This window comes from Metopolophium dirhodum, chromosome 1, assembly GCF_019925205.1.
Source record: "Metopolophium dirhodum isolate CAU chromosome 1, ASM1992520v1, whole genome shotgun sequence".
NCBI lineage: Eukaryota > Metazoa > Arthropoda > Insecta > Hemiptera > Aphididae > Metopolophium > Metopolophium dirhodum.
The window spans coordinates 104,200,685-104,214,794 of NC_083560.1; positions in this window are offsets into that span (position 1 = coordinate 104,200,685).

A 14,110-nucleotide genomic window follows, 5' to 3' on the forward strand; every position below is an offset into this window, starting at 1 on the left:
CAACGAATTTCCGAGTGAATATTTTTTATGGTTTTATTTAAAAGTGTAAATTAAATAAATATTTGTATATTTAATAATAAGTAATAATATGGTGTATTGATTTTCATTATAATAATATCATAAAACACCTGTCATACAGCGCATTAGGTCGTTAAATAATTACCTACATGCACGGTGCGCACTATACATGCAACTATAGAGTTAATCATCTATATGCACCTACCTATGCATTGATAGTAATCAATGGTAAATGTTTATGTTTTATTAAGTACCTATGACCTATGTGTACCGCTGTTATATCCCTACTACCGTATTCGCAGCACGCACAACGCACCGCTACTTCTGTATTTATAATATTAAAATAATAATAAATAGATAATAATTATAATAACAATATAAACATAATCAAATTTCAGTTACTGTAGGTTATTATATTATTATAAACTGAGAAGCTTTAAAAAAATAATATGCAAATTCTCAAACCTCAGGAAAAAACTTACACACACACACACTGCAGTTGTGCAATTGATTACACGATATACGATATACATAGCTTTTCCGCAGAATCTAAAAGACAAGCACAAAACTAGAAAAACAACTTGTTAGTCATTACAAGCAAACACTTAAATTCTACTACCTACATATAAAATAATTCATAATGTTTTAATGATTATTTAAACATTATCCGCAACTACGTTGGGTTACCTATATACACTATTCGGGTTTATTGTGGATAATATACGTGATTAATAATATGATTAGTGAATGCAAATAATATCTTGTATCATAATTTGTAGGTACACAAAAGTATAGTGACTACAATATTATAGTTCATAATTCATATACAACACGAACAAATTAATTCAAACACGTATTTCTAATTTCTATGCGTATTTTATTATTCTTGCATACATTATGTTACCTACCTACTGCTGTGATAAACAAAAACTGGTGACTACACCTAACCTATACACTATAATAGGAACAGAGACGGACTACCTATATAGTATTGTAGTTTTTGAGGGACATTGATCAGTTGTACTTAAAATAAAATTTGTATTATATTTTACACCAATTATATTACGCTCCTTTTTTTCGTTCATCGATATTTCCGTTTAAAAACATATATAATAAAAACCACTTAGATTAAAAAAATATTGGTTATTATTATTAAAATTCATAATATTCATTGGCATGTGACTGTCAACGGTGTATCTACGGGGGGTATGGGGGTGTCATACCCCCGGGCCCCGGGACCGTATTTTGTACACAATGCAATATGTATATAATATGAATATATATGTATACTAAATATTATGTCTATTATTCTTTATTTTTAATCTTTGAAAAAACCCTACTAAAATTTTGTCTTTTTTGTAGTAAATATTATTTACTTTAATTCAATTCTACTTTAAATTATTGATATTTTTCTTATTAACAAATTGTATAATCAAATAAAATAAGAAATGCTTAAAAGCTAAAAATTAATATGTCTATTATATTATATAGCTTAATTATTTAAATAACTTAGAACAGTTACAATTATTGTTTTATTCTATTTTATTTGTATTCCTTAATTTTATTTATTATGATTCAATATGACGTATTCTCTTAAAATAACTAACACATTGTACTGAGTAGTAAACTGTGGTCCAATTGGTAATTAACATGGTGATCAGTATATAGGTACTTTATGTCTTATTTAATAAAGTTGTTTATATAATATATAGAAATTCTCAAAGTGCTTCCTTTCGGACTCATATAAAATTACTAAATTTTGAAATAAACCTACCCATAACTAATATTAATATATTGATGGAAGTCTTTAAATAATACATTTTGAATCCTATTTTTAAGTTAAATATATACCTAACAATATTATAATATTATAATAATAATAATGCACATAAATTTTCAAAACTACTATGTTGAGTGTCTTCGTGTGTGATGATGTGGCCGTGGCGGTATAAGCAGCAGTATAAATTATAAATAAAAATAAGAATTCTTAATATCACATAATATTATCACTCGGGCACTCGGCATAATATAATAATATCATATTATTTTCTAAACACTTGTACATTGTAATATTCACCTATACAAAATACACTATAGAGTATAGATTATACAAGATAGGTACAATAGTGTAGCTATTATAATAGTATATACCTAACTATTTTGAAGATATTCTAAATAAAATGTATATTATTAATAATAACAATAATAACATAGGTATATTTTTTTGTGACTTTTGCGTCCCCTTTTTTCGTTGCACACCTTGCCAGTCTCACCAAGCCCTTTCTACGGTTCTGACATCCAAAATTTGTTTGTAGGATCTAAATAAGAAAAGAAGACGAAAAACGTGTTTTCAAAATCTATGCCGTGTAGTTAGATCGTCCAGTATGTATTACCTACGATTGAATGAAAATAGGTCTTTATAGCTCGAAATACAGTAAGTTTTGAATCCCTTAATTTTTCTAGTGTAGTTTTAAAATGCCCTACTGGCTACCACCGGGCGACAACTGGAAATTGACTAAATACTGCAGTTTTATTTATTATATAGCTGATATAATATACCTAAATCCTAATATTGTCATTATTAAGTATTAAATCAACTGCGAATCATGATCTGTACGGAACACTACATATTAATAAATATTTTAAAATAATTTTGTATAAATTATACGACGCAAAAAGTATTTTAAATGCGATTTTGCCATATTATGTAGGCATGCTATTAGCTATTATATTGTAGCTAAAATAAAACTGTAAAATGAGTTTGTTGTTGTTAATCGTTTCGCATTTGTTGTGTTCTTATTCCCCGCAGGCTTTGGTTCGATTATAGATACCACGATTACACACTATTTTACCTTGAAGTAATATAAAAACGATTACTTCTGGGTATTTCTAAGACGTACTATATTACCCTATTACTTAATGTCTACGATGATTAACAATAGTAAAAAGTAAATAGCTATAACGCACCAACTTAATAATATTGTGAAAACTATTAAAAAAATACAATGAAACCTAGGTAGTTCAATTTATAATATTAAATGTTTTCGTATATAACCAGATTATGGATCAAGGGCGCATTTATAAACAATTAATGGGGGTGCACGAAATAATATTTTAAAAAACATTAAACTATTACACAATACTTTAGTTTTATGCATTCAACTCGTAGTTAATCAAAAACCAAAATATTCATTATTCACTAATTATAATAATAGTATGCAACTAAAAAAGCAAAAAAACACTTTGGCATAGTTATATAATAAATATTAAAGAATAGTGTTTTCCCATCGGTCATAAAAACTGTACGAAATAGAAAATTTTTTGACATCCTACTTTTCAAGTTTTGCACTGATACTTTGTATTTTTGGCGTTTTAAATGACGAAGGTCAAAATAAATTTGATTCACAAACAATACCTTGTAATGTGTAATATGTTTCAGTGTAGTTGTAGAATAAACTTAAATATAAAATATAATAAACTATTAAAGTAAGTTGTATAATATAGCGATTAAAGGGATTTGTGATGAACAGTTATTTTAGCCAAAACATACCAATCTTTTGTTCATCATACTGATCGACTTAGTAATGCGATAATAATTTTTAAAACTGATCTGAATTTGTTATTATGTCTACTTGAGATCGGCCGGTCCACTTTTCCCAATTTCACCCCCCCCCCCCCACACACACAACATCTATAAATTTAGTTTGAATATTTTTAAATTTCGGAATTTTCAAACGTTGATTATTCGGAATTTAAATAAGAAATCTTAAAACGTGGACTGACTGATCTTAGGTAGACATTATGATGAATTCAAATCATTTTTCAAAAGTATTATCGCAAGTACAATATATACTTTTAGTCAAATAAGACACACGTTCTAGATCGTTCACGCGCGCAACACCTGCACGGTGGTGACCAAGTCTTGTTCTGCCCGTGCCGCGTGCGTAGGCGTTGCTTGTGTAGTGCTGGACACGTACACACACTAATAATCATTTACTACACACGTCACACGCACATCATAATATTCCTGACAAGTATTTTCCTGAATTCATTGTTCCTGACGAAAATTAAGCGCTATCGTCGACACCGGCCATGGGCGCTTACTCGTGTCACTTACGAGTTAACATATCGGCGTTCAACGTGTTAAATAACAAATGACTGTGTAATACATATTATTATTTTTTGGAAATAAGTATATACATATTTTATGTTCATGACTTTTTTATTTTTCATAAACTTAAGATTGCCTGAGTGCCCTTATACTAACAGCGCCCGGGGCAAGAATAACTAACTTGCCCCCCTACCATCGCTAGATCTGGTACTGAGCACAACAGTGGGTTAAATTCATTTTCGCCAAAAAAATACATTTGAAAATATAAAATATAATAATACATTTTAAAAGTTTCATATTCCCACAAATAATATTTTTAAATTACAAAAAAATAACTAAAATTGTTATTCTTGGTTTTAATATGTAATTTCGACCAAATTTAAGTTCAGATGTCTGTAAAAAATAAATGTGTTTATAATTTTTAGATTTTTTGGTAACAGTATGAACTGTTTATGTTATTTATGTTATATTTATCTTATGTTTTAAATTTTTAATCCTCACCTATAATAATTGAACATTTTATAATTTTTTAACTTCCTTTTTTAATACATTTCTTAATTTTCCAGCTTTTGATAAAATATGATGATGTCAACTTTTGAACTTAAAATTTTTATAAAAATCGTGCTAATGGATATTTAATAGATTTTATGAACTGCTATTATAATAACTTATAAGGAACCTTGTATTACAATTTCAAGCCTTTTGAGCCAACGAATAAAATTTTATTTTAAAATGTACAGAATAAAAAATTACACACACACAGTCGCAAGTCACACACGCACGCACTTTAAATATTGCCTATACTAAACTCCTTAATTAAATACCACCACCGATCCCCTTAAGATAAGATATAAATTAAATCACTATCCCTACAACTCCACTAAGTAGACAATTAGTGTGTATGTGTTATGTAGAAATACACAAATAAAAATCACCATTTACTTCAACATTACCTGATTTTTGGACATTCTAAACAATAGCAATAATCAAAAGCTTATAAAAAATTATGCCATTGTATATAATACAGTTGAAGTGTTGAATCAGTTAGTTTATGAAATAACTGGGTAATTTATAAAATAACTAAAAATTTTAGGTAATGTATATAATTTATACTTTAACTAGTTATTTTATACATTCCCTGGCATCACTTCGTCAATGTGTAAAATAACAAATTGTACAAAATATCATGTAGCTACAATATCGTTATTTTATACTATCCAATATAATAATAAATCAGATAACACTGACGTCGTTATTGTCGGTGACCGCAATGTTCATGTACGTTTATCGTATTTTTATAAGATTATCGTTACTGGTACACGCGGTCTTGTTAAGAATACTTTTCAAATGTATTCAGAATACGTATTTAAATACTTTCTTTTAAAAGTATTTAAATATAAATACAAATACATTTTAAAAGTATTCAAAATACTTACAAAAATACTTTATTTTAAAATCAATAAATGAATAACTAATTATCAATATTTCAACCAGTTCAATGACTAGTTGACTAAAACCACTACTACCCACGCCATTAAGTACTATTATTGAATAGTTTCTTTAATCAACCAAACCAAGCGCTCTCGTGTATCCCTTCATATTATATTGTGTTTATTGTAAAAAAATTTAATACAGATTGTAAAAATTAAAATAAATATGAAAAAAAAAGTTCAATAACATTATACCAAGATTATTCAAGATAAATGTCAATCTAACCAGTGGGGTGGTCAGTGTCTTGTATGCCATAGTATAATATGGGGTTTCAGTCATTCTGTTATCCGCTTGTATTTTGGTGAAACCTTATTTATAAATGATCAAAGGTTAGAAGCATTTTAAAATAATATTTTAGAATCAACATTTAAAATAGTACATTCCGAATTATTAGTAATTGGAATTTGGAGTAGACCACGAGAATGAAAAAAGTATTTAGTATTCTAGAATAAAAATACAAATAAAAAGTATTTTTTAAGTATTTAAAATACATTGGTCAAAAAGTATTTGAAAACTATTTGAAATACAAAAAAAGTATTTAAATACAAGTATTCGAATACTTAACAAGACTGGGTACATGTATTATATTATTAAGATTGCCAATAAAATTGGTAAGGTTTAAAGCTTAGTAATAGTTTTACAGTCACACGTGTTCACTGTTGGTTCGTCTGTCTCCACACTGTTATTTTAAGTATTGATATAGTTCACAATTAGTTCGAATGAGTTCGATTTAATGAAAGAAAAGTTTTATATATTAGTATTAAAAATCGTTCATTAAAACCAATTAGTGCAGTTTTCACAAAAGAAAAATATATGCAAGTTTGATGATAGACGTGAATAAAATGAAAATAAAAAAGGAATCTTCTCGTGACTATTGGTTAGAAAAACATTACGATATTGTGAAAATAAACAGCATTGAAAAAAAATTGATACTACCCATAAGTAATCAAAATGAAAATGTTAAATTATACCTATGTTGTGACTTATGATTAAAGAAATTTTTGATTATTTACATGAAATTCATATTTATATTGCAGGACACGAAGGTAGAGATCGCATGTAATATGAAATATATAAACGTTATAAAAATATTACTCAATCAGATGTTAAGCAATACTTGGATTTGTGTATACCTTGCCAACAAAAAAAAAGTAAAAAAAAAGGAATTGTCGTAAAACCGATGGTATTTGAAAATTTAAACAGCCGCAAATAATGTAATTATAATTAATTCAGTAAAATAAAATATTTTAATATATTTAAAATTTTAATGTATTTTATACTTTAACGGATATCAAACTAAAATTGTATCGAACAACTAGATATCCTATGAAATAACCAGTTAAAGTATAATTTGCATATATTATTTCATACTTAAACTAACATTCGTAGGTAATTCATGAACTACCTATTTATTTAATAAAATAACGGAATTCAACACTTTAGCTGTAATATATATAAATCCTAACCATAATTTGTCAACAATAACGACAGCGGAATATAACATTTTGTTTCTCAAAGTAATTTCAACCCATTATAATATTATAGATTATTATTTTAAGGTTCGGAACTTATGCACTAAAATATTGTTGAAAATATGCATCTAAAAGAACTAAAATAGGTAGGTATGTGCAAAATTATGCAACTAAATTGTTATATGTAAATATGTGCAATAAATATTTTATATATTTTAAGTTCGTTATTTATATCTTATTTTGAATATTCTACAGATATAGGCTATAATTAATGAATAATATGCAAAATGCAACAAGTAAATTATTATTATTTTATTTTTTACCTGTAATGAAATGTGCTATTTAGTTATTACTTTATTATTATATTTAACCTTTAATTATGTAATTGTTTACCTGGTTTCTAAGGATATAAAAATAGTATTCAACAGTGCAGATTACGTTACCTATGTACATAACAAATAATAAAACAGGAAAGTTATTTATTTGTTAATTATTGTAACGACAAAACGAAAATAAAATAAAACTATCTGTACAAGCATATTTTAACGAAGGTAAGATATCAATAATTAGCAATTAACAATTCTGTAATTGTTTAGAGTATCTGCAACATTTTAAAGTTGTTGTCGACTTTGAGCGGAACGATTAGGTACCAAAGTATTGATTTTACATATTTATTGTGTGTGGTTTTTTTTTGTGTCTTTCATCAACTTTTGGTATGTTTCTCATGTTACAGTAAAAATGCTTAGATTTTCTACTTCATCATCTTTTATAAATATAGTTTATACTTTGGGGTATAAAAAGTAAAAATCCTAGTAATTTTTCATAAGCAGAAAAATTAAAATTAAATTAAGAAAAACCGGATTTTTTATGCAAAACCAGTTTTCGACAAATTAGTTTTGTTTTTTTGGTGTAGGAAACTCAAAAATGAATAACCGTAAGTACTTTAAATTTACACTAGTTTTTATATTCTGACCATTTTTCATAGAGCTTCAATGTAACACATTCATTACAATGACATGCTTGACAACTACTGTACAGCGGAGCGGTCCACATGTCCATATTGTCGAAAAAACTTGAAAATTTAATACGTGGTTCCTTATAAGTCTTAAACTTTTAAATGGTGTGATTAAAATAAAAGTTTACTAGAAGTCACATGGGAAGAATAACAGTTTTAGTTATTTTGTTTTAATGAAAATTTTTTCCACGGGTACCTGATACTTTTAAAGTACCAATATTATTATATTTTATACATGCAATGACAATTACAAATCCAATGTTTTCACCTATGTATTCAACCTACTTTATTACTAAAAGTAAAATAAATTACTGTAATATAGTAATAATATTATAAAAAATACTTAGTAAAAAGCTTGACAGATCGTCTCGCTCAGAATCATTTTTCGTATACAATGATTTTAATATTTTATATTATTAAATTCAAATGTAACACATCCTTTACAGTGATCTACACGGCTCTTTTTGTAGTAGGTACAGTATTTCTGATAACTGATAAGTGATAGTATAAACTATATAAGCACAGACGATGAGAATATTATTGATTTTTCCGTAGATAATGTGGTAGGTAAGAAATTAAAATGACCCAATTATGTAATATTATTTACAACTTATTCTTATTTTAACCTACCTTCTATACCCCGTTTGATGATATAATATACCTATAAGATATAATATATTGAATGTTCGTCGAATTATCACTAATGGTAAAGAATAAATATAATGAATGTAAATGATTTATTTTTTTTTAGTTAATAATAATTTGTATTTATATGTTGATAACTAGGTATAATTGTGGGTGGTAGCACACACCACGTTTTTTTAAACACATATTATGGGAAACTTAAGTGCCATCAATAATGAGCCTGTGGTTTTATTATTTTCTAATGAAATAACATTAGCTGTATAAGAATATATAATACAATTATTTTTTCTATTTTAATCTCACTGCAGGTTTAGTGAAAATGATCTTACAAAAACTTTTTTTACGTCCCAGAACTCTACAAAGTCTTGTTCCCCGAAACGATTTCGGAACACACAAGTAATATACAATATTGACGTCATCAGTAAACGATTTAACTATGTTTATGTTCTAACGTCTAACAACAGATTAAAAGTTTTTGAAAATATTTTTTTTTTAGAAAAACTTATTATCGTAGTCGCATTGTGTTCAGTTCATTTGTGGTAGCGGTTATTGGGATTGGATGTGCCATAACATATGTCAATTATAATCCACAGTTAAGGGATAATTTGAAGAAACAATCAGCAATAATGGACGAAGCTATACAGTTTCTATGGCAAGAGAAAAAGACTTTCAAACAGAGGATTGACGAAATTATTCATCCAAAGAAAAATTAAAACGTATATTCTAAGCAATTCACCTGAAATAATATGTGTTTATAACTATGTATTGTAATTTTCTATGATACTGAACGTTTATCGGTAATCATTATTAATAAAAGCTAAATATTAAAGAAAACTGTCAAACTTATCGAAACCGGAGGGGCATTGACTGTTTGATAAATCGGTATTACCTAACTATGTGTGTAGTTATGTGTTTACCAAAAAAAATCAAAAGCAGGTAAGTGGGTATTGCTCTGCTGTACAGTAGGTTACAAGTGGGTCCTCTGTAATGGATGGTGTTAAATTTGAATTCAATATAATCAATATAATTCAATATAATCATTGCATACGAAAAACGATATTGGGCGAAGACGGTCGTCAGCCTATAATATTACTAAGTGTATATTTTGATGATATTGTTGTGATTAAAGTAATTTATTTTACTATTAGGCGTTAGTACCAACCAGTGCTGGATTTAGAAAATTTGACTCCCGGGGCTAATAAAAATGCAGCGCCCTTACGTAGGTTGAGGTACGGGATGTGCCGTGTGTCAACACAAAATGTTTAAATGCAAATCAAAAAATATATATTTATATATTATTAAATATTTTTTTTTAATCCATTGTTTTTACATTATATACCATGTGTACGTGAAAACTGGGTACACTATATTATAACTCACTTACCTACATTATTCAATACCCTATACATATTTTATAATTCTATTAGTGGGAGATTGATGATCGAATAGTCTAGTTTTACAGAATTAAAAAATATGTATAGAGTACACATATTATGGTTTAGTACAGAATTAATATACCAATTAATATTGGTCAAACTGTCAAGTTATAATAGAATAAATCAAATGTATTTTTGTACTAATAGTAATGATTTTTCGGTAATTGTTTATGTTTTTTCCTCAAAGCACAATGTTTGCTCAACATTTACAACTACATGTACATTTGAAAAAAAAGTAATTACCTTTTATAATATCAACTCAAGAGTTCAAAAAACAATGTTTTAAATATCCCAACTATGATTAAATTTATTAAATTTAAATAAAAATATATAATTTAACCTAACCTAACCTAACCTAACAGACGTTAAAATTGCTTAATATCGGATTCTGTTTTTGAAAATAAATAAAGGGGTTATTATGATTTTGGGGAAAAATGGGTTTCATTCAAAACAAACCTTTTCCATTTTTCTAATTTTTCAGGACAGCTCTATTTTTGTTTCTCTAATTTTTAAATGATTTATGCCCGTATGCATAATAAATGTATGTGTCACATAAGATAATAATATGTTCAACTATGCCTTATGTGAAACATAAATAGACTATGCATATGGACAATAGGACAATGAATAATATGTAATATACCATTGAAAAAAAGGTAAAAAAATTATAAATTTTTTTCTGATATAAAAAATTGTCTTCTGAAAATGTTTACAGTATATTTTTAAGCTTAAAGAAAATGATTTTGGACAAAACGTTCCTTTTACAGGAATAGGAATACGGTCCTTTATGAATACAAACTGGAATAAGCGGCTTTTGGAACCAAATCAATTTATATCCATCATAATTCCTGACAAACATTTTCCTGAATTTATTGTTCCCGACGAAAATTAAGAGCTATTGTTCACACCAGCCATGGGCGCTTAGTTAGGAACTCGTGTCACTTACGAGTTAACATCGGCGTTCAACGTGTTAAATAACGGATGAATGTGTAATACATATTATTATTTTTTGGAAATAAGTATATACATATTTTATATTCATGACTTTTTTATTTTTCATAAACTTAAGATTGCCTGAGTGCCCTTTTACCAACAGCGCCCGGGGAAAGAATAACTAACTTGCCCCCCTACTATCGCTAGATCTGGTACTGAGCACAACAGTGGGTTAAATTCATTTTCGCCAAAAAAATACATTTGAAAATATAAAATATAATAATATATTCTAAAAGTTTCATATTCCCATATTTAAATTACAAAAAAATAACTAAAATTGTTAATCTTGCTTTTAATATGTAATTTCGTCCAAATTTGAACTTAAAATGTCTGTAAAAAATAATTGTGGTTTTAATTTTTAGATTTTTTGGTAACAGTATGAACTATTTATGAAAATCCTTGTTTTAAATTTTTAATCCTCACCTATACTAATTGAACATTTTATAATTTTTTAATTACCATTTTTAATACATTTTTTAATTTTCGAGCTTTTGATAGAATATCATGATGTAAACTTTTGAACTTAAAATTCTTATAAAAATCATGCTTATGGATCATTATAGATTTTATCAACTGCTATTATACTAACTTATAAGAAATCTTGTATTACATTTTCAAGCCTTTTGACCAAACGAATAAAATTGTACTTTAAAATGTCTATAAATAACTTAAAACAAGTCAAAATATTTTAAAAATTGGATCATGTATAGTAAATTATAAAATAATTATTCAACACAAATTTAAGTACCAATTACCATACCATCTGTTAATAGTTTTTGAATTATAATAAATAAATAAAATTGTTACATGAGAATTTGTTAATTTACGGGTGAATATCCAATGTCTACCTTCAAACCCTTGTAAAAAATTAATTTGAATTTCCGTTAAACATTTTTTCTCCGCTCTGTAGTTAAAATAAAAATAATAATATGTATTATTATACATATATGTAACATATAGGTAAAATATAATTATTTTTACATTGTATGGATTATTTATGGAAAAGTCTTCTCGTAGTTTAAAAATTATAATATTCTAGCCTTAGCTAGGTAACCTACTATTACGTCTATAACATGTATTTTTGGTTTGCACTAAATATTTTATTCCGTCTGTACCTAACGATAAAAATGTGTACTATTATAATATTATAGTATTATCAATATTATTATTTCTATTGTTCAGCAAAATCGTTGACTACAGTAATAAATTATATTATCAAGTCCATATAATTGAAAACACTGCGCTGTATTGCGTAATACTTGCGAGCATTAATAATTATACATATATTATAATGAAAAAACTGCGTGAACTTATTGACACTGGGTAGTAGGTACCTAATATTAGGATTTAGGTAATAGGAATTATATATTTTTCATAAACCCGTGGTAAAAAGGTATGACATGTGATGATGGTGTTTGTGTCATAGTTAAATGGGGCTGTAGCCATTTTCCTAAAACAAGGATTTGAAAATATAATAAATATATTCTTAAATCATATTATTCAAACAAACAAAACATATAGGTACCTTTATATACTTATCTTTGAATTATTATAAATAGTTGCATTTTTTTATAATTATATTATTTTTTTGTCAAATTATATGTTTAATACAATAAAAGTAAATAACTAAAAGAGGTAAATATGCTAAAATATCGGCTAAATCGTTTAATATTTGGAATACCTAAAGATACATAATTTAAGTCTGAAGAAAACGTTTAGAGAAAAATGGAAAACTAACCTTTTTTTGGAGGAAAACGGTATCTTATTTTTGATGAAAATGGACCCACCCTTTAAAGGTAAATGTACTCGAGTATACAATACCATGTTATATTGTATGTTGTCCATAATCATAACTTCGATTAGCATTTTGTAAGGCGATCAATGTAACAATATAGGTATAAACTATAAAAGAACTATTTATTTTATATGAAAAACCAAGCAATCCTTTAAAACTGTAAAAAATGGGCGAGGGGAGTTAAATCTATGTTGTCTGTTGGGTATCTAAGCCAGTGAGCCCCTCTATCTATATAGTTGCAAATATTAATAATTTGACAAGTTTATTTTAACAAGTTTCTCATAAGTAGTTCATATTATAACTGTAACCAAATAACCTCAAAAATATATAATTTTGATTTTTTACAGATATTATAAGTTAAAATTTGGTCTAAAATCTAAATTCGATATTGAAACGAAGAATAACGGTTTTAGTTATTTTGTTGTAAATCAAAAATATTTTTCGGGGAATTCATTTTATGTAATTTCTAATGTAAAATCACTTACTATAATAATTAATAGCAATATATTAATATGACAATAGACTTGGAACTTCCAAGACCGTCTCCACTCAGAATCGTTTTTCAAATACAATAATTGAGTACAAATTTAAAACATTCATTACAATGATTTACTCAATGACGAGGTACGCACTCGACTCCTAAAACTGTACTGCAAAGCGGTTACCTACTACCCCTCCTTTTTATATTTATGTTTTGTTGTATGTTGTATCCGTTTTGTTTAAGCAGTAGAAGGTACCAGAAACTTCGGAGGGTTATAGGGTTTTGTTAGAAACTAATTGGTCAAAATGTAAAGCTTCTGCCAAAATTTTTTAAAATCATATTAATTATCTGGAACTGTACTATATTGATTTTTATATATATTTTTTCGGGAAAGTGTTTACTTAAAAACGTATTTTATTTGATAAGTATTTACGCGTGAACGTATTTGTTTGGAAATTAAACTGTTGGCAAATATTATTTTGGAATCGTATTGAATTGAGACGTATTTTGTCGGAATAGTATTAACTCCGAAATGTATTTTGTGGCAAAGTATTTCCATATCATATAACAAAACCTAATACTTAATATACATTTCCAAAGAAATATTTTCCATGACATGAGTTTCTGAACAATACGATTCCGACAAAATATTG